Source organism: Muntiacus reevesi, chromosome 13 (genome assembly GCF_963930625.1).
Source record: "Muntiacus reevesi chromosome 13, mMunRee1.1, whole genome shotgun sequence".
NCBI lineage: Eukaryota > Metazoa > Chordata > Mammalia > Artiodactyla > Cervidae > Muntiacus > Muntiacus reevesi.
In genome coordinates, this window is record NC_089261.1 from 52233969 (window position 1) to 52256595 (window position 22627).

Sequence of the window (22627 nt, forward strand, 5' to 3'; positions counted from 1 at the left end):
AGGCTGGTACCCAGCGCTCTGCCATCTCTCATCCCTCCACCCAACCACCTCTCCCATGGGTCTTGGATCCATGACCCGCAGTCACCCTAAGTCACAGACAGGTGCTGAGAAGCCTCATACCCTGTTATCCCAGAAAGATGATCATATGATTATTATCTTTCATTCTATTAATGTGATGAACTACATTTACTGATTTGCATGTGTCAAAATCATCTTTGCATCACAAGGGTGAACCCCTCTTGACTACGGGGTGTATAAATCCCTTTAATGTGCTGTGAATACCGTTTTGTTGAGAATTTTTTTGTCCGTATTCCTCAGGGATATTGGCATGTAGTTCGCTTTTCTTATAACCCAACTGCTTTATTTTAGTTGTCTGAGAGACAAAAGGAAATAAATGGAAACAAGTCCACTTACTGAGTGACTACTATGTCCCAGGCCCTGTCCCTAGGTCATCTTATTGCTTCTAACAACCATTGCAAAGGGAACAGCATTAGCTCTAATTTACTAATTAAAAAACTGAAGCTTTGCCCTAGATCACACAATAAGAAAATGTTTAAGTTGGGATCCCACTCTGGATTGCAAGTTCTATTCTTTCTCCTGTACCACAATGACACAGAAACTGAGATTTTTAATCTTATTTCTTAAAGGGAAAAAAGGGCCAGTTATATACGACTCCACTTTCACAGGAAACTAGATTCTGTCCACGGCAGGATATCTGGTTTCAACAAGGCCAGAAATTGTTCAAGTTGTTATTGAAGATGGGAAGGAAATTTATGAAATGTGATGAAATCTTTGTCTGACCACCTTCTAAGCACCTGTAGAGGTCAACCAAGCCAAATATGTCCCAGAGCACGCATTTCCCTTAAAGCATTGACTTGAATGACGACATGAGGAGAAACCCACTTCCATAAGAAGGTACCCACTCCATTTAAACATTTCACCCTCAAATGGAGTCAAGTAGGTTTCAATTGTTTGTCAAAAGCCACACAGAATATTCCATACCCCTTTCTTCAACCATCCTTTAAGAACTGAAGACAAAAACCAGGACACACACAAAGTAAGAATTTCTCTTCTGCCATTAAATACACTTGGTCTTTAATCTCTTCCTCAGATGCCAGGATTTTCAATCCCTTTTCCATTCTGTTTCTGCCCCCAGGCACACATCACGCCCTGCATGAGCTCCCGAACCTAGCCCATCTCGCAATTGTGGCCACAGTGTGGCTGAGGCAGAGTCACTTTCTCCCTTTAGTTTCACCCCATCTGTCTCTTTCCATCCTGATTTTACCCAGTCCCTCACACACAAGCTGATCCAAAATGTAATCCATCTACGAAGGGGCAATGCTGTGATAACTGCACAAATGCATTAACTCTCCGAAGTGTTTCACCAACCCACTCACCCACCTGCCTCCGAAGACTCCCGTTTCGAAGTGGCAATGTGATCAATCAAGTCAGTTTCGTGTTCCACAGCCCACACAGTACGGAGAAAAAATTAATGACACCGACTGTTCTTGCTAGAGAAGCAACTCAACTAGACAGCAGCCTTCATGACAACAGGAAAGGAGCTCTTCACTTTTAGCCATCCTGTAAGAAAAGAAAAAAATACATGTATATGAGGGGTGGGGGTACTTGGTGTATAGATGAAATAAAAAGCCATTTGCCCGAAGGCCACAGCAGGACTTATGCTCTACTGGCCTAAGTAAAAGCTAGGATTCCTCTTCTCACTCAGTACTTAAGCATTTCACAGACACCAAAGGCAATGAAGGCAGAGACTTGATTTAGAGTCTAAACTCAGCCCCTGTGCTTTGCAGATTGGGACTTCCAAAGCAACTCAATGGAAATGGATAGACTACAAGGATAGGAGAGTCCCCTCCACGCCATCCATCATAGTCTCCCAGCGGCTCCGCTTCATTTCCTGCCCACCAGACCCAGGGAGTACAGACCCAGGCTGGCTACATTTCTCTCTCTCTCATTCATTCTCTCTCCTTTATTCTTGCTCTTTCTCTCTCTCTGTCTCTACCTGCCCCTCATCCCTGTTTCAAGACAAGCCCGGGGCCAGCCTCTTCATTGTAGAACTCACATCCACCCCTTGCAGGGGGAGAAGCATGACAGAGCCTCTTCATCCTCCTTATTTCTATCTACCCAGACCAACTCAGATTTCCATACTCTTTCTCACACATTTGTTCTTAAATTAGATTTCCCATTACCAGCTTTATTTACATAGAAACAGCATAGAGTGGTTTGGAATTTGAATGTTCGAGAACTAACTAATTTGGATGTTTAGAGCAATGGCTTTCTAACCCTCTCCAGCAGAGACCTGGGGCATCTCTGGAACCTTCTTAGCAGCCAAAGAAATAGACTCCAAATGGGCTTTGGTCTCCTTCACCTTGCTCACATTCATATCCATGTGGGGATTTTCTTTGATAGGAATACTCTTCCACCAAAAAGGAGGGGGAAAAGCAACATTAGTACAGGGAACCATATTCCTTCCCTCACTTATCACCCTATAAACCACAACACACACACACACACACAGGATGATGAATACCTTCCTCACCCGGCCATGAATGAGAAAGAGCTAAGGAAAGCCTTCAAGCTGGACACTAAAAAGCCACCAACAGGCAGAATGCTTCTGCTTCGGTGCCTCACAGTGCTCAGAATGCACGATATCAGACAACGCGGGATCACCTGGGGCCAGCTGTTCATTATTCAGATGTGAAAATGGAAACTCACGGAGGTTAATGGCTTTGCTTTATTAACTCAGAAGCGAAGTCACTACCACAATTTTTTCACATAGGAGACACTCTGTGTTGAAAGAATAAATGTTTACATAATGAATATGTTACTATATACCCGACTCCTTCCAGAAGAGTCCAGGTAGTTTTCAAAGAGACATAAAAACCAAAAAAGAATGGTATTTAATAGGAATGAACAAAGAATGAGCGGCTGTGATTAGAGTTTTCGTTGTCTCAAATTCAAGCTCCAAAAATTTGCTCTTTGCTGTGACAACGACTCCAGACTTTGAAATTTTACATTCATTGCACTTTTCTAGGCTGTCCTAAATTTTGAGTGATGAACAATTTCCTACTGAGAACTTTAAATAACTAGTGAGATGCCAGTGAGGACTTGCAGGCAAGGAGGTATCTTCGCGGACCATGTGTTATATTTAGGTGGATCCTGCCTTGATTTCGTGAAAATGTGTTTGCTCTTCTCTCAAGACCAGATGCTTTCTACTTGCATTTGCTATAAGAAACAGGATCCGGTCAGGACAAAGAGCAGACCAAGCCGAGGGCCTCACAGGCCACGTAGGTTTACTGAACTTTCACGTGCAGGCCCCTTATAGGATGAGGCCACCGTCTCACTTCTCCAAGGTTCATGCAGAGACCAGTGGTCACAGCATCCCCAGGGGCTTCGTTAGACATGCGGGATCTCTGATTCCTCCCCAGACCCATTGGACAGGAATCTGCATTTCTACAAGATGTCCAGGTGATCTGAAGTCACGTTCAAGTTTGAGAAATAGTGATCCATGGTATTCCTGGGCTCTCAGATGTGGACACAAGGCAGCCAGAGAATAAATACAGCCTGACCCGCACACCGGGATCCGCACACATCAGTGAGAGATGGTTATTTTGTGGGGGGAGGGGAGGGAAGCTGGTTTGAGTTTTGTTTGCTTTTAAAGCTTCTCTGCTGTCGTCCTTGTGGCTTGCCCTTCAGTGAAAATATCAAATGAAAGTCAAATGGGAAAAAGGTGCTTTTTTGAGCCAATTTGATTAGTCATACCTTGGCACACACTGACAAAGGGATTCACCCCCAGGGGGTGCCATTGTTCTTGAGGACTGACTTTGTTGGAGAGAAAACTTTTTGTTTCCAGAGGCGCAGGCTACACAGCACGGAGTGGAATAGAAATATGGCGATTATCCAGTTCATTTACTTGCTGTACACAGTCAGACAAACCAATCCAGGTAGTATGGGCTATAAAAGACATTGAGAGATGCCTGAATTATCTAGGTTCACCGCTAACATTGTTCCAAGGCACTGGAAGTCAGCCAGACTTGCACAACAGTTTGTGCTTTTAAACATAGTACCAGGGGAACCTGGACCAGCAGACTTAAAAAGGAAGGGGCAGGCGGAGGTAACCCCTAGACCCAGGTGGCATCTGATGGGGGTGACATTAGGCTTGGCAGAGCTCCGGCTGCACTGTCTGCAAAGCACTTATCACATGGAAGGCAGGGCGGCCTGCCAAAATACAGACACCGGGACCAAGCAAAGGATAATTGCTATAAATCCCATACAGAGAGCGAAGACAGAGATGTCAGCAAAACACGTCTCCTGGCTGGATAGCTGCACACACAGGACTGCAGGGTAGAGCCGGACAAGAAAGGGAAGATCTTTGAAAAGGCCAAATTTGTTCAAGGCAGGTATGGCAGGCCAGCTGGAAGACATGTCAGTCAAGGACTAGACTCTCCGCTCTGAGGTATTTCTGTCACTTGGCCATGACAGCGTCCCGAAACTAAATACAAGGAAAAATCACAACTAGATTTCCTCCAGGCCTGGTGTACACTGATTGCAATTTCGGAAGAGTCGAGATTAACCAGAGTTTGTTTAGCCCCTCATAAGTGCAGGTCTCTTTTCAGTTTTACAAATGTGGTTATTTTGGTGGAGGAGGAGTTTAACCAAGGGCTCGCCACCCTTTTTTTTTTTCTTACCAAACTTGCTGGATCTTAGTTCCCCGACCAGGGATTAAACCTGCACCCCCTGCAGTGGAAGCATGGGGTCCTAACCACCAGGAAGATCCTGGGACCACCACCCTTAAGGGGTTCTTGTTTGGACTTTAGGGATCCTGAATTTCCTAAAATTGTATGAAAATATGTCCATGTATCTTTTATCCCTGGGAGCAGAGACCATCACTTTCATCAGATCCTCTAAGAGATCCATGACCACAAGGTAAAGAATGACCACTAGCTGGATGAAGGAACTAAGACCTATGGAGCATTCTCTATGCAGCCTTGAACTTGGTGACGTCATTTAAGGTGCCCACAAACCCTAAGGTAAGTGGCATTATCCCCATTTTATAGCTAAGGGTGAGTAAGGCTAAAAGAGTAAGAAGCCTTACCAGGTAAACTCACACAATAACTGTGAGAACTGAAACATAAACTCAGACTTATCTAGTCCAAAACCCATGCTTTTCTATGCGACTAAGGGCTTCCCTGGTGGCTCAGTTGGTAAAGACTCTGCCCGCAATGTGGGAGACCTAGGTTCAATCCCATGGGTTGGGAAGATCCCCTGGAGCAGGGCATGGCAACCCACTCCAGCATTCTTGCCTGGAGAATCCCATGGACAAAGGAGCCTGGCGGGCTACAGTCCACAGGGTCACAATGAGTCGGACATGACTGAACTACTAACACAGAGGACACGCTTCTTGAGTGCTTTATGGGGATGGGACTGCAGGGTGAGGAGGAAAAGAATTAGTGAAGGGGGACTTCCCTGGTCCAGTGGTTGAGACTTTGCCTTCCAATGCAGGGGGTGCAGGTTCAATCCCTGCTCAGGGAGCTAAGATACCACATGCCTCCAGGCCAAAAATCCAAAACATAGAAATCAGAAGCAATATTATAACAAATTCAATAAAAAGCCTTTTAAAAAAACTAACCCAGAGCGAAAAAAAAAAAGAAGAAGAAGAAGAACTAGTGAAGGAAGGCAGCAAGGAAAACCAATCTGACATTTTAGCTGGCTCTTGAAGAATGAGTTGAGTTGGGACATCTAGAAGTATCGGGTTGGCCAAAGAGTTCACTCTGGTTTTCCATGAGCTAGTATAAAACCCAATCCTTGTGGCCAATACAATAGAAGGAAGAAAATCCCAGGTGGAGGGGATAAGAGTCAGAGCAGTGAGACCCTGTTGGGGGCAGGGGGGCGCCCTCCCTCCTATCAAATCAGGAGCTTCCTAAAGGCTCAAGAACCAAGGAAAATTCCCAGGACCAAGCGCCTGTAGGGGTTAAATATCTGGCTCCTTTAGTTTTAAATTTCCTGTTACCCAAACTGCAGCGCAACCAGAGGATAACCCTCCCTACTGGAGTCCCTGCTACAAAGTCCAGGAGCTTCAGCTTAAAGCCTGGCATCCATTCAAACAAGTGCATTTTGTTTACTTCTAATGTGTCTGAGCCCAGCGAGCAGGTTTACGGCAGGTCAGGAAGATGCCAAGAGCTTTACCAGGGCCACCGGAGTCCACGCAGAACACACAGCCTCTCTGGAAGCAAAAGATCATCCGTTAAGTGTGTGGCTTTCATGCAGCTCCGTTCCCCCAAGACGCTCCTGTTTCAATATAAATAATATCCCGAGACTAAAATATTCCATGCGCACCCCCAACACATTTAATCAGGCTTTGGGATGCGCACTGACGCTACTGCGGGCTCCTGCTGCCTTCTGAAATGGAAAAGCCACTCATATTAGCATGGAATCCCATGTAATTGAATTGTGGTTTTAAATTCTGTGATTAACAGATGGTACCGTCTTGTCCCAGCGTGCTATCTCGTCTCCCTACCCCTGGAGACACAACACACACCCCTTTGGATCATCCCCAGCAGCTATGCTTTCTTTAGCCCTGGTGTTATTTTAGCACTTAACTCTCTTTTATAAAGGGGCCATTTCACAAGCACTGTTAAGGCTCAGGTAACAACTCCTACCGAGTCTTCTCACTGGCTTGTAAATGAATTTAAGTGTATCACAGCCCAAACCTCTTCAGGCTCCCTTGTTGGGAATTCTGGAGATTTTCTTCCCCAAAAGTGAAAGTCAAAAAATATTAAAAGATAAAGGGACATGATTCATCTTGGTTCAGCAGATCATAAGTTCCTCGAGGGCAGGGAGAGTTTATTCGGCTGATTGATTTAATATTTATTGAGTAGTAACTAGCTTCATGGACCATAGAAAAATCTATTGATGCTCTTCATTACAAGAAAAAGTGTTGCTGTCTCTAGATAGAACCAAGAAGCATTCACTTTGATGCTTTCTTTCCTTTATACTGATTAACAAACTTGAAAGAACAGCTCCTGCTCTAAAAAATATATGAGTAGAAAATACTGCGTTCTGTTGCATAAAACTGGAATAAAAGATTCTCCCTTTCTGAAATAGCTATGTGCTAGGAGACAGGGTGACTGCTGGAGAAGGGGGCAGAGGAATTCATCATCCCTGAAAACCTTTCACTTTCACAGCATACCACCTCAGAACTCCTGTATCATTATGAGATCTCAAACTTAGTATTTTTTTTTAAACCATGGTTTCCACTGGAATGAATGGGCTGCACAAGGAAACTTAAAAATGTTTAAAGACATACCCAAAAAGCAGACAAACTTCTACCAGAGTCACTGTCGAGGTCAGGAAACATGTGCCCATAAATGCGTTACTTACTCGAACCTGCCAGCATATCACCTAAAAGTGCTATCTTTAGGCAGGGAGGGGAACAGATACAGAAGAAAGCCTGGCTGTGGGTTTGCCCACATCAATAAACAACAGGACCATCTACCAGAACGGCACACCCCAGGGCTCCCGGATAATTGTCAGACCAACTTTTGGCAGCTCGTTATCAATGCAGTGTGGGTGCTGTTTTGTAAACACATCTAATTTGGTTTTAAATTTTAATCCATAAAATTACTAAAGGACTCCAGGCTGCTGAAATGATGAACCAACTGCTTCCAAAGCAGACAGAAAGGCACCGGTGCCAGCCAGGGCTGTCTGTCCTGCCTTCTTTGCCGCCGGATTCACCTTGTCTCTTGTTTCCTTCACAGCAACGTGCACGGCCTCCCACTCACCGAAGATTTTCTGTTGCTACCCAGATCTTCTCTCTCCCTGTCTCTCTCTCTGTTCATGTCTGTCCGTATGTGTATCTGTCTTTCTCTCTCAGCCTCTGTCTTTCAGACAGACACGCACACACATATATACACACCTGTACACAAGTTTTTAATCTCTTTCTGACCCAGTATTCCAATCACTGCCTCCTCTGCTCTTCCAATTTAATCTACTTCTCTAACATAAAAATTGTTCTTTAACAAAAAGATCAGTCGGAAGGAAAGAAACTGTCTTAAAGAGGTAATGGTAGGGAATATAGCTGACTGACAGATGGAATGACCATCCAAATGGGCCACCAGCATCTCAGATATTGCCCTCCTTTGAGGATTGGTTCTCATGGGTACTTACCCACAAGAGGAGAGGGTTTTTTCAATGTAAAGATCAAACAGTGAGTCTTTCAAAACATGGTGTATGATACAATCTGGTTTCTTTAACAAATTATGTATCAAACCTGGTTCTTAGGAACTGATGGATTTTAACCTGTCATGTTCACCCTTCATAACAACCTTGTGAGGACGGGATTAAAGCTCTTCTCCCCTGTTTCACGGGAGACTGGAGCACATAGAGGTCAAGTAACTTGCCCCAAGTCATACAACTAGAAAGTGATTGTCAGGATTTCCACCCAGATAATTTGTCTCCAGAGTCTGCTTTTAACCACTACTCTCTGCTGCTGCTTGTTTGAATGACTGCATCTTTATCTAATTAACAGAGAGGAAATTTTGCATTCACTTTTTATGCATTCTATCTACCATTAGACTTTTCTCTCATTACTTTTCTCTATCAAAGAAAAGAGATGACTGATTTACCTAGTGGCTAAATTATTACCCTATTTACCCTATTAAATAAATATTTACTCTATTGTACAAATCAGTAATTGCTCAAAACTCCTGTTCATGACTCCCCACCATTAACTAGAGATATTCTAGTAAACCTTTCACCTTCCTTCACCTCACTCCTTTTGACAGTCCATATACCTAACCATGGGGCTTCCCTGGTGGTTCACATGGTACAGAATCTGCCTGCAATGCAGGAAACCCAGGTTCAATTCCTGGGTCAGGAAGATTCCCTGGAGAAGGGAATGGCTACCCACTCCAGTATTCTTGCCTGGAGAATTGCATGTTCAGAAGAGCCTGGCGGGCTATAGTCCTTGGGGTCACGAAGAGTCGGACACAACTGAGCGACTAACACACATACACACACACCTAACCACATCCAAATCCCTTTCTGAAAAGCAGCCTATTAAAGAACCATTCGCAAGGACTTCGCTCCACTGCTCAGTGAGGGTTAATAGCATGTCAGAGCAGCCAAGCTATTGCCCTGGAGACCCAACACTCAGGCCGGGCAGCTTCCCTGGAGAAGAATCCGTGTTGATCTAGAAATTCTTCATGTGCTGTGCTGCTCTGTAATAGCCTACCTCACTTCCTTGAATTCAAAGTGGGCAAAATAAACTCTCCACCATTTGGGAAAGCCAGGAGACAGAATACATTCTTTTCTCTAATCATACTTTCAGGGCGCTCCTGGTGACTCAGTGGTAAAGAATCCGCCTGCCAGTGTAGGCGATGTGGGCTCGATCTCCGATCCGGGAAGATCCCACATGCCTCAGAGCAACCAAGCCCACGCACCACAACTACTGCGCCTGTGCTCTGGAGCCCAAGAAATGCAACTACTGAAGCCCGTGTCCCCTAGAGCCTGTGCTCCCAGGAAGAGAAGTCACCACAGTGAGCAGCCCACACACCGCTAGGAAGAGTAATCCCCGCTCACCACAACTAGGGAAAAGGCCGCGACGCAATGAAGACCTCGCTCAGCCAAGAGCAAATAAGCAAATAAAATTATAAATAATAATATTTTATGTTCTGCAGGATTGGTGTATTTAGCACCGTTTTTTCCAAAGTATGCTTTGTTTTAGGATCTGAAAACCCAAAGGCCCGCAGGATTTTTTTTTTTTTTCCTTCTTCTCTTTCAAATATGGATGGTTCTGCTTTTCATTTAAGGTGCAGTTTAGAAAGAAGCAGCCTGTGAAACCAATTAACTAATTGGAAATCACTTAATGACTGTGGCAACATTTCGGATTTCTGGCATGAGTTCACAGCAGTCAAGAGAAATTGCTTTCCAATATTATGATAAGGTAGGCTGTGGAGGTCTCACCAGGGGTGGCTGAAGGCTGCTGTGAGCAACAATCAGCTCTAATCTGCCCACCAAAATAATGGAGACATTATAACACGGAATCCAGTGATTGGAGAGTAAGCACGACATAAAATTCCAAAGATACGCGGAGATCTGCTGAGAAGAAATGTGTGGCTGTAGTTCCTGGCTATGATGTTTGAGAGCTTCCAGTCTTCACGCAGACATTATGCATTTGAAATGGCTCTCAGAGAGACACCCAGACATGTGGGGAACGAGAGGTGACATGAGGAAAGGAAAAAAAAAATAAGTAAATGTTCACCCTAGCACATTGTCCAACTAATTGTTTTAGTGTGAAGAGAATCATTGTTCACATTAAGGGAATAATCCAGTTAATTGCTCAAGAGTTAACAGAGCCAGAGAAAATAAATTACCCCAAACACAGTATTTTATCCATTTGCCATTTGCTTGTTCCAAGGTAGTGAGTTCTCTTAGCACATATCTAAATAGCAGAGTTTATGAGAACCAATATCATCAGTGTCAAAAACAGTATCAGCCGTCTCTAAAAGTATATCTATTTCCTTTTCCCTCTGTTTTGAAAGAAAAGCACAGGCATACACATAGGCCTAGGTGATTTAAAACTGCTTTGAGGTGGACCACTGGTTTCATGCGTCCAGGGCCTCAGAATTGTTTTGTGAGTATGGCAAATCTCTTCACCTCTCTTTCCCCTAGTTTACTCACCTGTAAAATGGCCTGACACCTATTCAAAGAAACAGGCATTCAAATGATGGGTGAATTCTGCAAACACAGAGCCAGGCTGCTGTAAGTTCTCCCAGCAATAACAAACGTTCACTTTTTCTCTCACAAAGACACCATGAGTTTGGCCAACAAAGACTCTGTCCCAGAGACATTCACTGTTGTTTTTATCTACAACAGAAATTCTCTACACATGCTTGTCATTCCACTGCCAGCATGGGGGCATCGCCCAGACCCCGGCTTTACTAACTCAGCAATAGTGACCCACTGGGTAGTGACTTAGATGCATGCTTTGTACCTGGCCATGACCCAAAGGAAGGAAGATGCTCTCTTTTCAGGCAGCAGCATGAAGAAAGATACTGCCACTCAGACAAATCGCTGTGACAACCATTAGCCTGCCAGACAGCAGGACCATTCTCACGCCTGCCGGGACATCACACGCTCATTCAAAGCACACTCCACTTTATAGAGTCTCATCCCTGGAGGTTCTTCAGCCACAAAACCCCCAGGGCAAGAAGTGCAACATTAAGACTATATAATAAACTGATGATTATTGTCACCCTGCTTATTTAACTGTATATTGTCACCCTGCTTATTTAACGTATATGCAGAGTACATCATGAGAAACGCTGGGCTGGATGAAGCACAAACTGGAATCAAGATTGCCAGGAGAAATATCAATAACCTCAGATATGCAGATGACACCACCCTTATGGCAGAAAGCGAAGAAGTATTAAAGAGCCTCGTGATGAAAGTGAAAGAGGAGAGTGGAAAAGCTGGCTTAAAACTCAACATTCAAAAAACTAAGATCATGGCATCTGGTCCCATCACTTCATGGCAAATAGATGGGGAAACAATGGAAACAGTGACAGACTTTATTTTGGGGGGCTCCAAAATCACTGCAGATGGTGACTGCAGCCATGAAATTAAAAGATGCTTGCTCCTTGGAAGAAAAGTTATGACCAACCTAGACAGCATATTAAAAAACAGAGACATTACTTTGCCAACAAAGGTCTGTCTAGTCAAAGCTATGGTTTTTCCAGTAGTCATGTATGGATGTGAGAGTTGGACTATAAAGAAAGCAGAGCACTGAAGAATTGATGCTTTTGAACTGTGGTGGTGGAGAAAGACCCTTGAGAGTTCCTTGGACTGCAAGGAGATCCAACCAATCCATCCTAAAGGAAGTCAGACCTGAATATTCATTGGAAGAACTGATGCTGAAGCTGAAACTCCAATACCTTGGCCACCTGATGCAAAGAACTGACTCATTGGAAGAGAGCTTGATGCTGGGAAAGACTGAAGGCAGGAGAGAAGGGGATAACAGAGGATGAGATAGTTGGATGGCATCAACGACTGGATGGACATGATCATTTGAATAAACTCCAGGAGTTGGTGATAGACAGGGAAGCCTGGCATGGGGTTGCAAAGAGTCGGACACGACTGAGCGACTGAATTGAAAACTGGTGATTCTTCCTTTAAAACAATGCTTCAAAAACAACAAAAAAAACAGTGCTTCATTCTGACCTGGGGGGAAATTTGCTTAGCTTATTGCCTTTCTTAGGATTTCATTTCTAATCTGCATTCTAGAAAATGACATCCTACTAATACCAAGATTATATCAAGACAATAGGGCTGATAAACTAATGCTAATTACCAGTGACAATAATAAGCAAAACAGATCAAGGAGTGCAAGGATATACCAGGGAAGCCACTGCACCAAGAATTTCTGGATGTGAGCGGATCTCATGAAATAAGAGGGAAACATCTTCATCTTCATAAGAAAAGAAAAACCTGCAAAATATCAAAGGAGAAAAACTCTGCACGTGAACCTTTCAGATTGACTCAGAACATTTTCCAAGAGGAGGAACCTGGAGAAAAACATGTGATGCGGTTGATAGCATTCCGAAGCTTCTCTGCCCCACTTACAGAACGTTGCTCACTGACCCAAAGGTGAGGCTCTACCCACAAAGACAGGCTGAATGCCAATTTGAACAGCCTCATTTGCAAAGCTCGGCACTCTGGAGCTTAAATGTCCCCGCTTAACAAATGGTGAGCAATTTAGTCCACCACGTGTAGGCAAGACCAAGGCCAAAGTCTAACAATAGCTCCCCTCTCTCTGAGTCCTTGAATTATCGAATGCTATTACAAAAAGAAAATATACTTTTATCTAGGTTGTTCCTTTTTCCCTTGACTGTCTTCTGTGGCTTTGCCTATAAGCTCAGTTTGTAGTTAAATTGGACAATTACTGGGCGAGAAGTGAATAATTAATGAACAGTCACTGTAGATGTTTGGGAAACTGTGACCCAATCATCGAACAAATAGCTGAACCACTGAAATAAATGACTTGTTCCACTCATTACCTGATCGGCATTTGTTTAGAGGTTCCTAGGTGCCCTATCAAAATTCTAATCAGTTCTATTTAAATTACATTTTTTGCACTGCATTGTTATAAATGCTAATTTATGCCTAGAATGGAACAGCTTTATTTCGTACCTCCTGAAGAAACGGATGAATAAAAACATACTTCTACAGGGCATAAAAGATTATCAAGGGTTCAACAACTATTGGATTTTGCACTTGCCAAAACACATCCTGAAACTCAGAGCTGAAGCTTTAGGAGACAATAAGGACATTCGGATCCTCCCACCACAAAGCTGTCCCCGTTATGAGGCAGAGGATTGTCACAGGAGCATTTGCAACCACGACGAGGGATTTCCTGCCATTGGGGACGAGAGTCGCTTTCAGGGTGAGGAGTGAAAAGAAGGGGACATTGTCACTGCCTGAGAATACTGATCCCCCACATCTTAAAAGCAGATGGTTATTTCAGAATCCTGGGTAACTTTCTCGAAGTGAGAAGAATGTCTCCAAACCTGGTAGCCCATCTGCTTTTTAAAAGATGTCCATCTCCACCAGCTCGCAGGAGGTGGCCGAGTTATCATAGCAAATGGTAACTCCACATCTTTTACAATTAGTTTGGCCTCCCAACCTTAGTACAAAGTTCCACTCTAAGCAGTGAGAAATGCTCCAGCCAAGAAGAGACGGAAGCTCAGTTTGTTCAGGGGAACACTGAAACCACCTGCCCTGGCTGGGCAAGAGAGGAGCCACTTGCAAGAATTATTGCTGCAGGAAACTAGCACGCTACCACCAGTGGGGAAGAATTCGGGAAAGGTCAAGAGGAGAGAGGAGATGCCAGCCCACATGCCCTACCAACCTCCCAGATTCTTTCTCGCTGGCATCCATCTTGGTGGAGCAATGTGTACCCCACCAGGAAGGACCCTGAGTCAGAATGACGGGCCAGAGACAACCTGGAAACTAACCCCATCACCATAAAACCCAAGACGGCGAGCCACGTGGCAGGGCAGTTCTCCTGGATTCCCTTACCTCCTGCTCTCCACCCGGGCGCCCCTTCCCAATAAACCTCTTGCTTTGTCAGCACACGTCTCCTCGGACAATTCATTTCTGAGTGTGAGCTAAGAGACCACTCCCGGGCCCTGGAAGGGGTCCCCCCACCCACCCCGCAACAGTTTTACACTGACATAGAAGCCGGGCCAACTTGTGGCCTGCAGGTGACCAGATGGGCCCCAAGTCATTTGGGATTTAGAAGACCTCAGAAGAGAAAGGAGATTGACAGTGATGCTCTAGAAATAGCTAGGAATCTAATGAGACCAAAACAGTCCTACTTGTAAAACTGCTTTGTGTTGCTGCAGGGCTTGTGGGATCCTAGTTCTTCCAGCAGGGATTGAACCCCGGCCCCCAGCAGTGGAGGGGTAGAGTGCTAACCACTGGAGTGCCAGGAAAGTCCCTTGTAAAACTGCCTTGATAGATAACACAACCTCCCCACCCACTCCAGGCCAGGAGGCTGCTGGAAGTCAGGGAGCCTGCCAGCTGCCCCGCTGGGAGTGGGAGGCATCAAATTCAGAATTCACTGCTAGAAGTTTTTCATAAGCTGAGGAATTACCTTGAGAGGATTGAATTTCCAAGTGCAAGTCAGCAGCTGCTGGGGAGGCTGAGACCACCTCAATCATCCTGAACCACGAGTCTCTGGCGGAGAGGGGGCGAGGCGAGGCGGGATCAGCCCGGCTTAGGGCTGCCTGGCCGGGTGTGGAAAACACAGGTTCACACAAGCATTTAACCTCTTTTAAGCAGTGCAATGTGGCTGAGGCTTAAAACAAGGCTGGAACATTTTCTCGCTTATTATCACCTTGATAACCTCTTCTTGTAGCTGAAGGAGTGTGGTGGGGAGGCGGGGGGCGCCGGAGGCGGGGAGGAGGGATCGCTGGGAGAGGAGGGGGCGGGATCAGGCACCAGAACCAGCTGCTGTTTTCTTGTTTTCTGAAAACAGTTGGGAAAAGGTGAAGGAAATTTGCTTTCTAAATATTTCTCCTTTTAAACAGAAACGGTATTTTCCTGATCGCACCGGTTAATCGCTTAATGGGGACAGGAAGACGAGAATAGCTTTTGTTCATCTTCCGTGAAATCTATCCATTAGTTTGAAAGCAAGATTTGTCTAGGAAATACCGACATAAGGGTGGCGTTTCTAAGAGAACTAAGGGCAGGGGAGTGGCAGAAGTGAGGCAGAGCAGGAACACGTGTGTTTGAGATCACTGTCGGGGAGATGTCATCACCTGGGACGGAGTGGCCGCAAAGCTTTTGCTGGTGGGCGTGGTCCAGCATGCCTCCCGCTCCAGGATGAGACCAATCCTAAACGGAGTCTTTTTAGGGAAATCAAGTTGCACAGTGATGTTTCTCAATCTTGTTTAAGATTGAGATCAATATTTGAGATCAATTATTGAGGTCAATAATAATTGATCAAATTATTTCTAATTTTCCTAAGAATCTCTCATCCTCCTTTAAAGTGCTTTGAACTAATCACCAGTCAAAGCTATAAGACAGGGACTTCCCTGGCAGTCCAGTGGTTAAGACACCACACTTCCACTGCAGGGAGCGTGGATTCAGGCTCTGATTAGGAAACTAAGATCCCACAGGCGCTGCGGAGAGGCCAAAAGGTAGAGGGGGAAAGCGGAGTTTCCCAGGTAGCATTAGTGGTAAAGAGCCCGCCTGCCAATGCAGGACACCTAAGAGTATTAGGTTGTATCCCCAGGTCGGGAAGATTCATTCCCTGGAGGAGGGCATGGCAACCCACTCCAGTGTTCTTGCCTGGAGAATCCCATGGACAGAGGAACCTGGAGGGTTATGGTCCATGGGGTCACAAAGAGTGGGCCAGGTCTGAGCGACTTAACATGCCTGCAGGAGAAGAAGCTTGTGTAAAAGCCATCCCTACCACCAGATGATTCTACCACCAATGATCCCACTTGCCATGGCTCCTGCCTGAGAATCTGAGCCCTAGACGCTATTTCTGGCCAAATCCTTGTTATCACTTACATCTGAGTTATAGAATTTCAATTTTCCAATCTGAAAAAAAGAAAATTAAGTCACTAAGGGAATACATTCTGTCTATTTATTCCTAAATTTTCACAGATGGTGATACTTGATCACCACTGTGATTATCTTTTTATTTTCATTGCAGGAATTTAACATTAACTGAATGGCCACAATTTTCCTGACTCTATCCAGGATAAATGATACTGGAGTTTCATAAAATCATTGCTACCATTGACTCCAGGTCAATAATTTGGCTTTTTATTTTCAAAGGTGATGTCCTCCATCAAAATGTTCCTCATATCAGAAATATGGGCCAAGAGGTCAAATGAGAAGATATATTCCATCTGTGAGGTGATTCACCTTTTTAACATATCAGTTAAGTCTCCATCCATATCAGTTATAAAAATATTGAATAAATCCAAAGGTGGAGAGTCCTGTGACATGTCACTGGAGACCTCATTCCAGATTAAAATCAGTAATTAATCAATATTACATATATCTTATTGTTCAGCATTTTTATCAATTACTTAAAAGATGAAATAGAAGTATATATTAAACTTGAACATGGCACAAAGCTGAGACAGTTAATATTTCAGATCCCACATGACTCAAAAATCCTTGCCAGTCTGGAGCAGTGGGGGAAATTTATTGTGAGATATCACAGGAATAAAGATAGCCCTGCACTTAGGTTCAGAAAGCCATTTTAGGTATTAATACATTTTACCAGCAATTATGTGAAAAATCAGTGGGGCTCTTACTTTGCTATAAGCCAATGTAAGCCAGTGGGATATGGCTGCCCCAAAATGCCAATTATATTTTAGATGACATTAATAGGCATTTAGTCCAAAACAAGAGAGGTAATAGTTCTTTTGTTTAGTGGTCAAACATCACAGCACGAGGGGAAAAAAGTTAGTACAGTCTCTTTCACCAACTATGTGAATTTGAACAAGCCATTCGATTTAAGTCCTAATGTTCTCATTTGAAAGTGGAAATAATAATAGCTGACAGTATGGCAGAAACCAACGTAATACTGTAAAACAATTATCCTTCAATTAAAAATAAAGTCTTTAAAAAATAATGGTTGACAAACATACTATCGTTCCATGAAAACACTATAAAATCAAATTAGAGTTTCCGTGAAAGTGTTTTGAAAATGATAATGCCTCATTACACTGGAAGTCTACTGTGTGTTATCCAAAACCATCCACCTCTTTCCAATAGATGTAACCCAACTCTTCTTTGGGGAACCCCGCCTTTACCATTCTTGCTGAGGCCCCAGGAACTGGTTTAGAAATGGGCACATAACCCAGCCAGGACCAAGGAGACTGTGCTATAACTTTTGACCAAAAAAGCAGCTCTTTTTCCTTTGCTGTATTTGGGCATATAGAAAGTGAGTCTTAGATTGCATCCTACCGCCAGGAAGAAGTCCAACTGAAGGTAAAGCTGATATACAAGAAAGGAAGGAAGAAGTGAAAGAGACAAGAAACGAATACCCTCGTGGGACATTCTGGGTCAGAACCTCCCCCAGATGAAACCAGCATTCCTCTGGATCACACTATATTCTAAGTCCATATAGTCCATTTTTTAAGTCAATTTGAGCAAGGTGTTTCTGTCACTTGCAACAAGAAGAGTCCTACGATTGTGCATTCGTTTAAATGTCTTGGAAAACCTAGTTATTCAGATATATGGAAAAAAATAAATGGGAGAGTTTTCAAATGGAGATGTGTATGTATTTTCATCCTAAAGGAAATCAATCCTGAATATTCCTTGGAAGGACTGATGCTGAAGCTGAAGCGCCAATACTTTGGCCACCTGATGCAAAGAATTGACTCATTTGAAAAGACCCTGATGCTGGGAACGATTGAAGGTGGGAGTAGAAGGGGACAACAGAGGACGAGATGGTTGGATGGCATCACCGACTCAATGGACGTGAGTTTGAGCAAACTCCGGGAGTTGGTGATGGACAGGGAGGCCTGGCGTGCTGCAGTCCATGGGGTCACAAAGAGTTGGACACAGCTGAGCAACTGAACTGAACTGAACTGATGTATTTCCAACAAAAATAAAATCTGTGTTTAGATTGTGTTAGACCATTACGGTTTTTAAGAGTCTTGTGTGAGATTGTTATATTGCGATGCTGGATTGTACTTCCCAGTACAAGCAAATCTTCATTATGGAAGTTTTGTGCCTTGGGTCCTAAGCCTTATATAAGGAACTACATGAAAATTTTGCTCTAAAAAAGAATTCTTTAGCATTCTGGCTCTGGAAAAGCCAATTTTCCAGCCTACCCCATCTTGTCTTCCTGCTGAGCTAATAGCCAGATCTCCAACTAAAACAGCAGTGCCCATCTCTGATTAATGGGACCTTTCTCCCCACCTTTTTTAATGGCTTCTTCCCATTGTGATTTCAATCAGAACATTGCTGGGAATCCCTCCTGGTGCCTCTCCAGGACCACTTCTATTGCCATCTTTTGTATACTCCGCCTCAAGTAGAGAAAAGTCAAAGAAATATCTCCACACTCCAAAGCTGAAATCAATGTGGAAGGTGAACAAACGATAGCATTTTTCTAGCTGAAAGGGGCTTATAGCCATCAGCTGGTACAAAGGTCAGTCACAGGCTAAATCCAACCCACCTGATTTTTATTTACAAGTGTAATTACAAATAAAATTTTATTTGAATACAGCATGCCTATTGTTACATATTGTCTATGGCCACTTTCTTGCTACAAAGGCAGAACTGAGTAGTCAAAGACTGCAAGACCCCAAAAGACTAAAATATTTACAATCCAGCCCTTTATAAGAAAAATTTGCCAACTTCTTATCTAGTCCAGTCGTTTACTTTTTAAAAAGAAGCTTAGGTTGAGAATTCCCTGGTGGTCCAGTGGTTAGGACTTGGTGCTTTCACTGCCGGGGTCCCACGTTTCATCCCTGGTTGGAGAATTAAGATGCCACAAACCACGCAACACAATCAAAAAAAGAAAAAAACCCGCAGCCTGTAAAGGCTAATGAATAGAACAGGAGAGACCAAATCCAGATTTGTTCCACATGGCGGTGTTTTCATGCTCTAGTCTTATTCATCTACTAGATAACAGGTGCCTTGTAGGCAGGCATTGCGCCTCCTATCTCTGTGGTATCACAATGGAGGCTGAATACTGAAGTCATCATGAAAGCTAGAAAAGGGATTGAGAAAATAAGGGATTCCTTCAGAGATTTCTCTTCTGTGTAACCCATCTCCCCTCCTGTCTCCACAGCCTCCAAGTATCTGTAGTCACAAATCTGTCCTTCTCCCACTGGACATCGAGCTACTCTCTGTAAGATCATCTTGAAAATGACATAATAGTATCCACTCCCCAGAAATGAGCCAAAGTGTGCAAAGCAGGTAGCACTGTGCTTGGCGCATGTTAAACTCTCAAAGAATAACAGTGTAGCGTCATCATCATCAAAAATCGGAGGCATCCTGAGATCTGCCTGGGTATTGGAGAAAATGTTATTACTGAGCTGGCGATTTCTTTTAGATCCCTCTACAGGTAAAGTGAAATATACAAGAAGGTAGGATTCTGACACTCAATTTCTGCAAACAGTTGAATCCACATTGAATTGCCACCACCCAAGGAAATCAGGGGCCATTCTCCCAGATCTCAGCAGGACCTGTGGCCCTGGAAGGAGAAAGAAGATCCCTTCCCTGAGGCTAAGGCATTTTACCATGGTGTGCTCAATCACTCAGTAGAATCCAACTCTTTGTGACCCCATGGTCTGTAGCCCGCCAGGCTCCTCTGTCCATGGGCTTCTCCAGGAAAGAATACTGGAGTGGGTTGCCATTCCCTTCTCCAGGGGATCTTTCTGACCCAGGGATTGAACTCACATCTCTCGCATTGGCAGGTGAATTCTTTACCCCAGCACCACCTAGGAAGCCCAGGCATTATAAATGTCAAGACATAAACTAAGGAAAGACTTAAAAGCATATCAAACAGCATGTGTATAGTACAGACCCAACTGTGGCTAAGGACATTTGTCCTGATTCTCCCCAAAGTGAGAATGGTCTCACCTGATACCAAGGGCTCCCGTCGGACCACACAGGTCGCTGCCTAATCTAACTCTTCTTTAGATTTTATGACTGTGACTCTCTCTCAGTCAATAGGAATTTGTTGTCACTGTTCTACAACATACTTTAACTGTGGACAAAATATCCTCGTCATTAATTCCATCCTTTTGCCAAAGAATTATGCTCATGTTGTTATTTTGTATTTTGACAGTGCCTATCTGGAGAAGGAAATGGCAACCCACTCCAGGACTCTTGCCTGGAAAATCCCATGGATGGAGGAGCCTGGGAGGCTGCAGTCCATGGGGTTGCAAAGAGTTGGACACGACTGAGCAACTTCTCTTTCAACAGGGATGTTAGGGATGGGAAAGGCTGAGGGCAGGAGGAGAAGGGCGCAACAGAGGAAGAGACGGTTGGATGGCATCACTGACTCGATGGACAAGAGTTGGCGCAAACTGGGAGATAGTGAAGGACAGGCGAGCCTGGCGTGCTGCAGTCCGTGGGGTCACAAAGAGGCCGACACGACTAAGCAACTGAACAAAAACAACAAAACAGGGATGGCAGAAAGAAAAATCAACCTCGTGCCAGAGGAAACAGCCGAGTATCTGTCCAGTTCTCCCTCCTCTGTCTGGTCTAAGAGGGCAGATGGCAAGTCCCCTTTAGATCAATACCCCTTTAGAACCTAACAGGCACATGACAACAATGGGGTGTACAACCTCCCTTATCCAATTGCTTTTTGTGATGCTAATCACAAGGAATAAAAACTGTTCAGGGTTGCTTAGCCCATATAGGGAAACGAATGCGATGTGGGGCCCTCTGTAATGTACCCTTGGCAGCCAGAAAACAGGACCAGGGCTAATAACTAGTAAACTCCCATATTAAGAGGGCTTTTCCCACCCCAGCCCCCACCCCTGCTGCTGCCATCTGTGTGTGACTTTTTGCTCTATAAGAATTCAAACTGGGTAGGGGGCTGTGATTTTTTAAAAATCTCTTAGTAGCATCTCTACCCAAAACTAGCCTCATCACAATTACCCTCACCAGACGAGGCAACCTCATGTTGAGAATGGATATGGTTTGCAGCCAGCACCAAATGTTTCCCCTTCTGCCTTTTTTGTCTTCCCTATCGATCAGAACATGTGAAACTCCCAAATGAAGAGTAAACACACAGCCCAGGTTCCTTTCATCTCCTAACATATGTCATGAAGGGGAAAAGAAAAAAAAAAACCCTATTCCCAGCTTCAATCAGCCATTCGCTCTCTGCGACTTGAACCTGAGACTGAACGGGATGCGTGGGGGAATGGTGGAGGAGGGATGCGTGGGGGAATGGTGGAGGAGGGCAGCTGTGGGCTGACTCCTTGCAAGATAATAGGAATTCGCCGCATACCTGAGTCTTGGAGTCATTATCTCCCCTGCGAACACTTCTGTATTTATATATAATGAGATCATTACCAGGCAGCTATTCCAATTTTATTCAGACTTTAATATTTCTTGAAGAAAAAAAAATAGCATACAAAAGGGTTTGTGATGCCAACTCAATCAGACGTGCTGTTGATGGAGAATTATTCAAGTGCAAGCCAGAACAGGAGAAAAAAATCATTTCAGAGAGGTTTCTGTCAAAGCCAAGTTCGCCTGTGATGATGTTTCCAGTGAATGTGCTGAAGTGTCCAGAGGTGAGGAAGGAAAATAACAACTAACAGAAGATGGGGTTGTGGACAGGATTAAAAACCGGGAGTGTTCCAGTCTAAGCGTTCAAGCAGGCAGGGCAGGGTGTCCTGCCGCGCGGGCCCCCACCCCAGCGTTGGTGGGTAATTAGACCAAGGAAGCAGGTACCCTCAGCCCCCTCGCTCAGTTTGGCAGGAGCAGTCGGGTGTTAGGAATTAACCCTTGTGTGGCCTCATCTCCTTTTGTGATTGAACACAGGTGGCTGGCGAGGTAAGAAGGGACTGTCTCACCATCCCGATACCCTCTTCAGGAAAGAGAACTGGCAGAATTTGCTTTCTCTGTGTCCCCATTCAGATGCAACGGCTAGACTTTCAGGGCCCCCGCTAATCAAATATCCTGGCTGAGGTTTAATAAACCATCCTCTGTTTTCAGCAAATGAGAAAATCAAATGAAAGAAATCAAATCCGGAAACCGAACAAAAAGGCCTCTCTCTTTGATAATGCAGACGGCCCCTCAGGATCAGTCTAAGCCTTGGGTGACAATTACGAAAACTGTTCATCACTGCCCAGCACTCTTAGAAACACACTCTGCTAATATGATCTCTGTGGATGTTTGAACTTTGGATAAACATTAACTTACGTCTTCATGTCTAGCATCTACAGTTTATCCTGAGATTATAAATATAAAAGGAGGATCCTCTTAGCTCTCAGTCCCGAGCTGCAGAGGAGAGTTAGCAGGTAAAGCAGGAATGAAGGCTTGTCCTCAGGATCAGCATGAAAGTAAAGGAATGTGGGCCATTTATGGTGATTGGAAAGCACCCATCATTTTTCCCCTAGAA

The 22627-nt window shown here is 44.3% G+C and overlaps 1 pseudogene; it reads right to left on the reverse strand.

Moving 5' to 3' along the window:
* LOC136146006 (large ribosomal subunit protein eL32-like) overlaps positions 1–15384 on the reverse strand; it is an 88300-nt pseudogene extending 72916 nt beyond the window's left edge.
* Positions 15385–22627: the final 7243 nt, after the last annotated feature.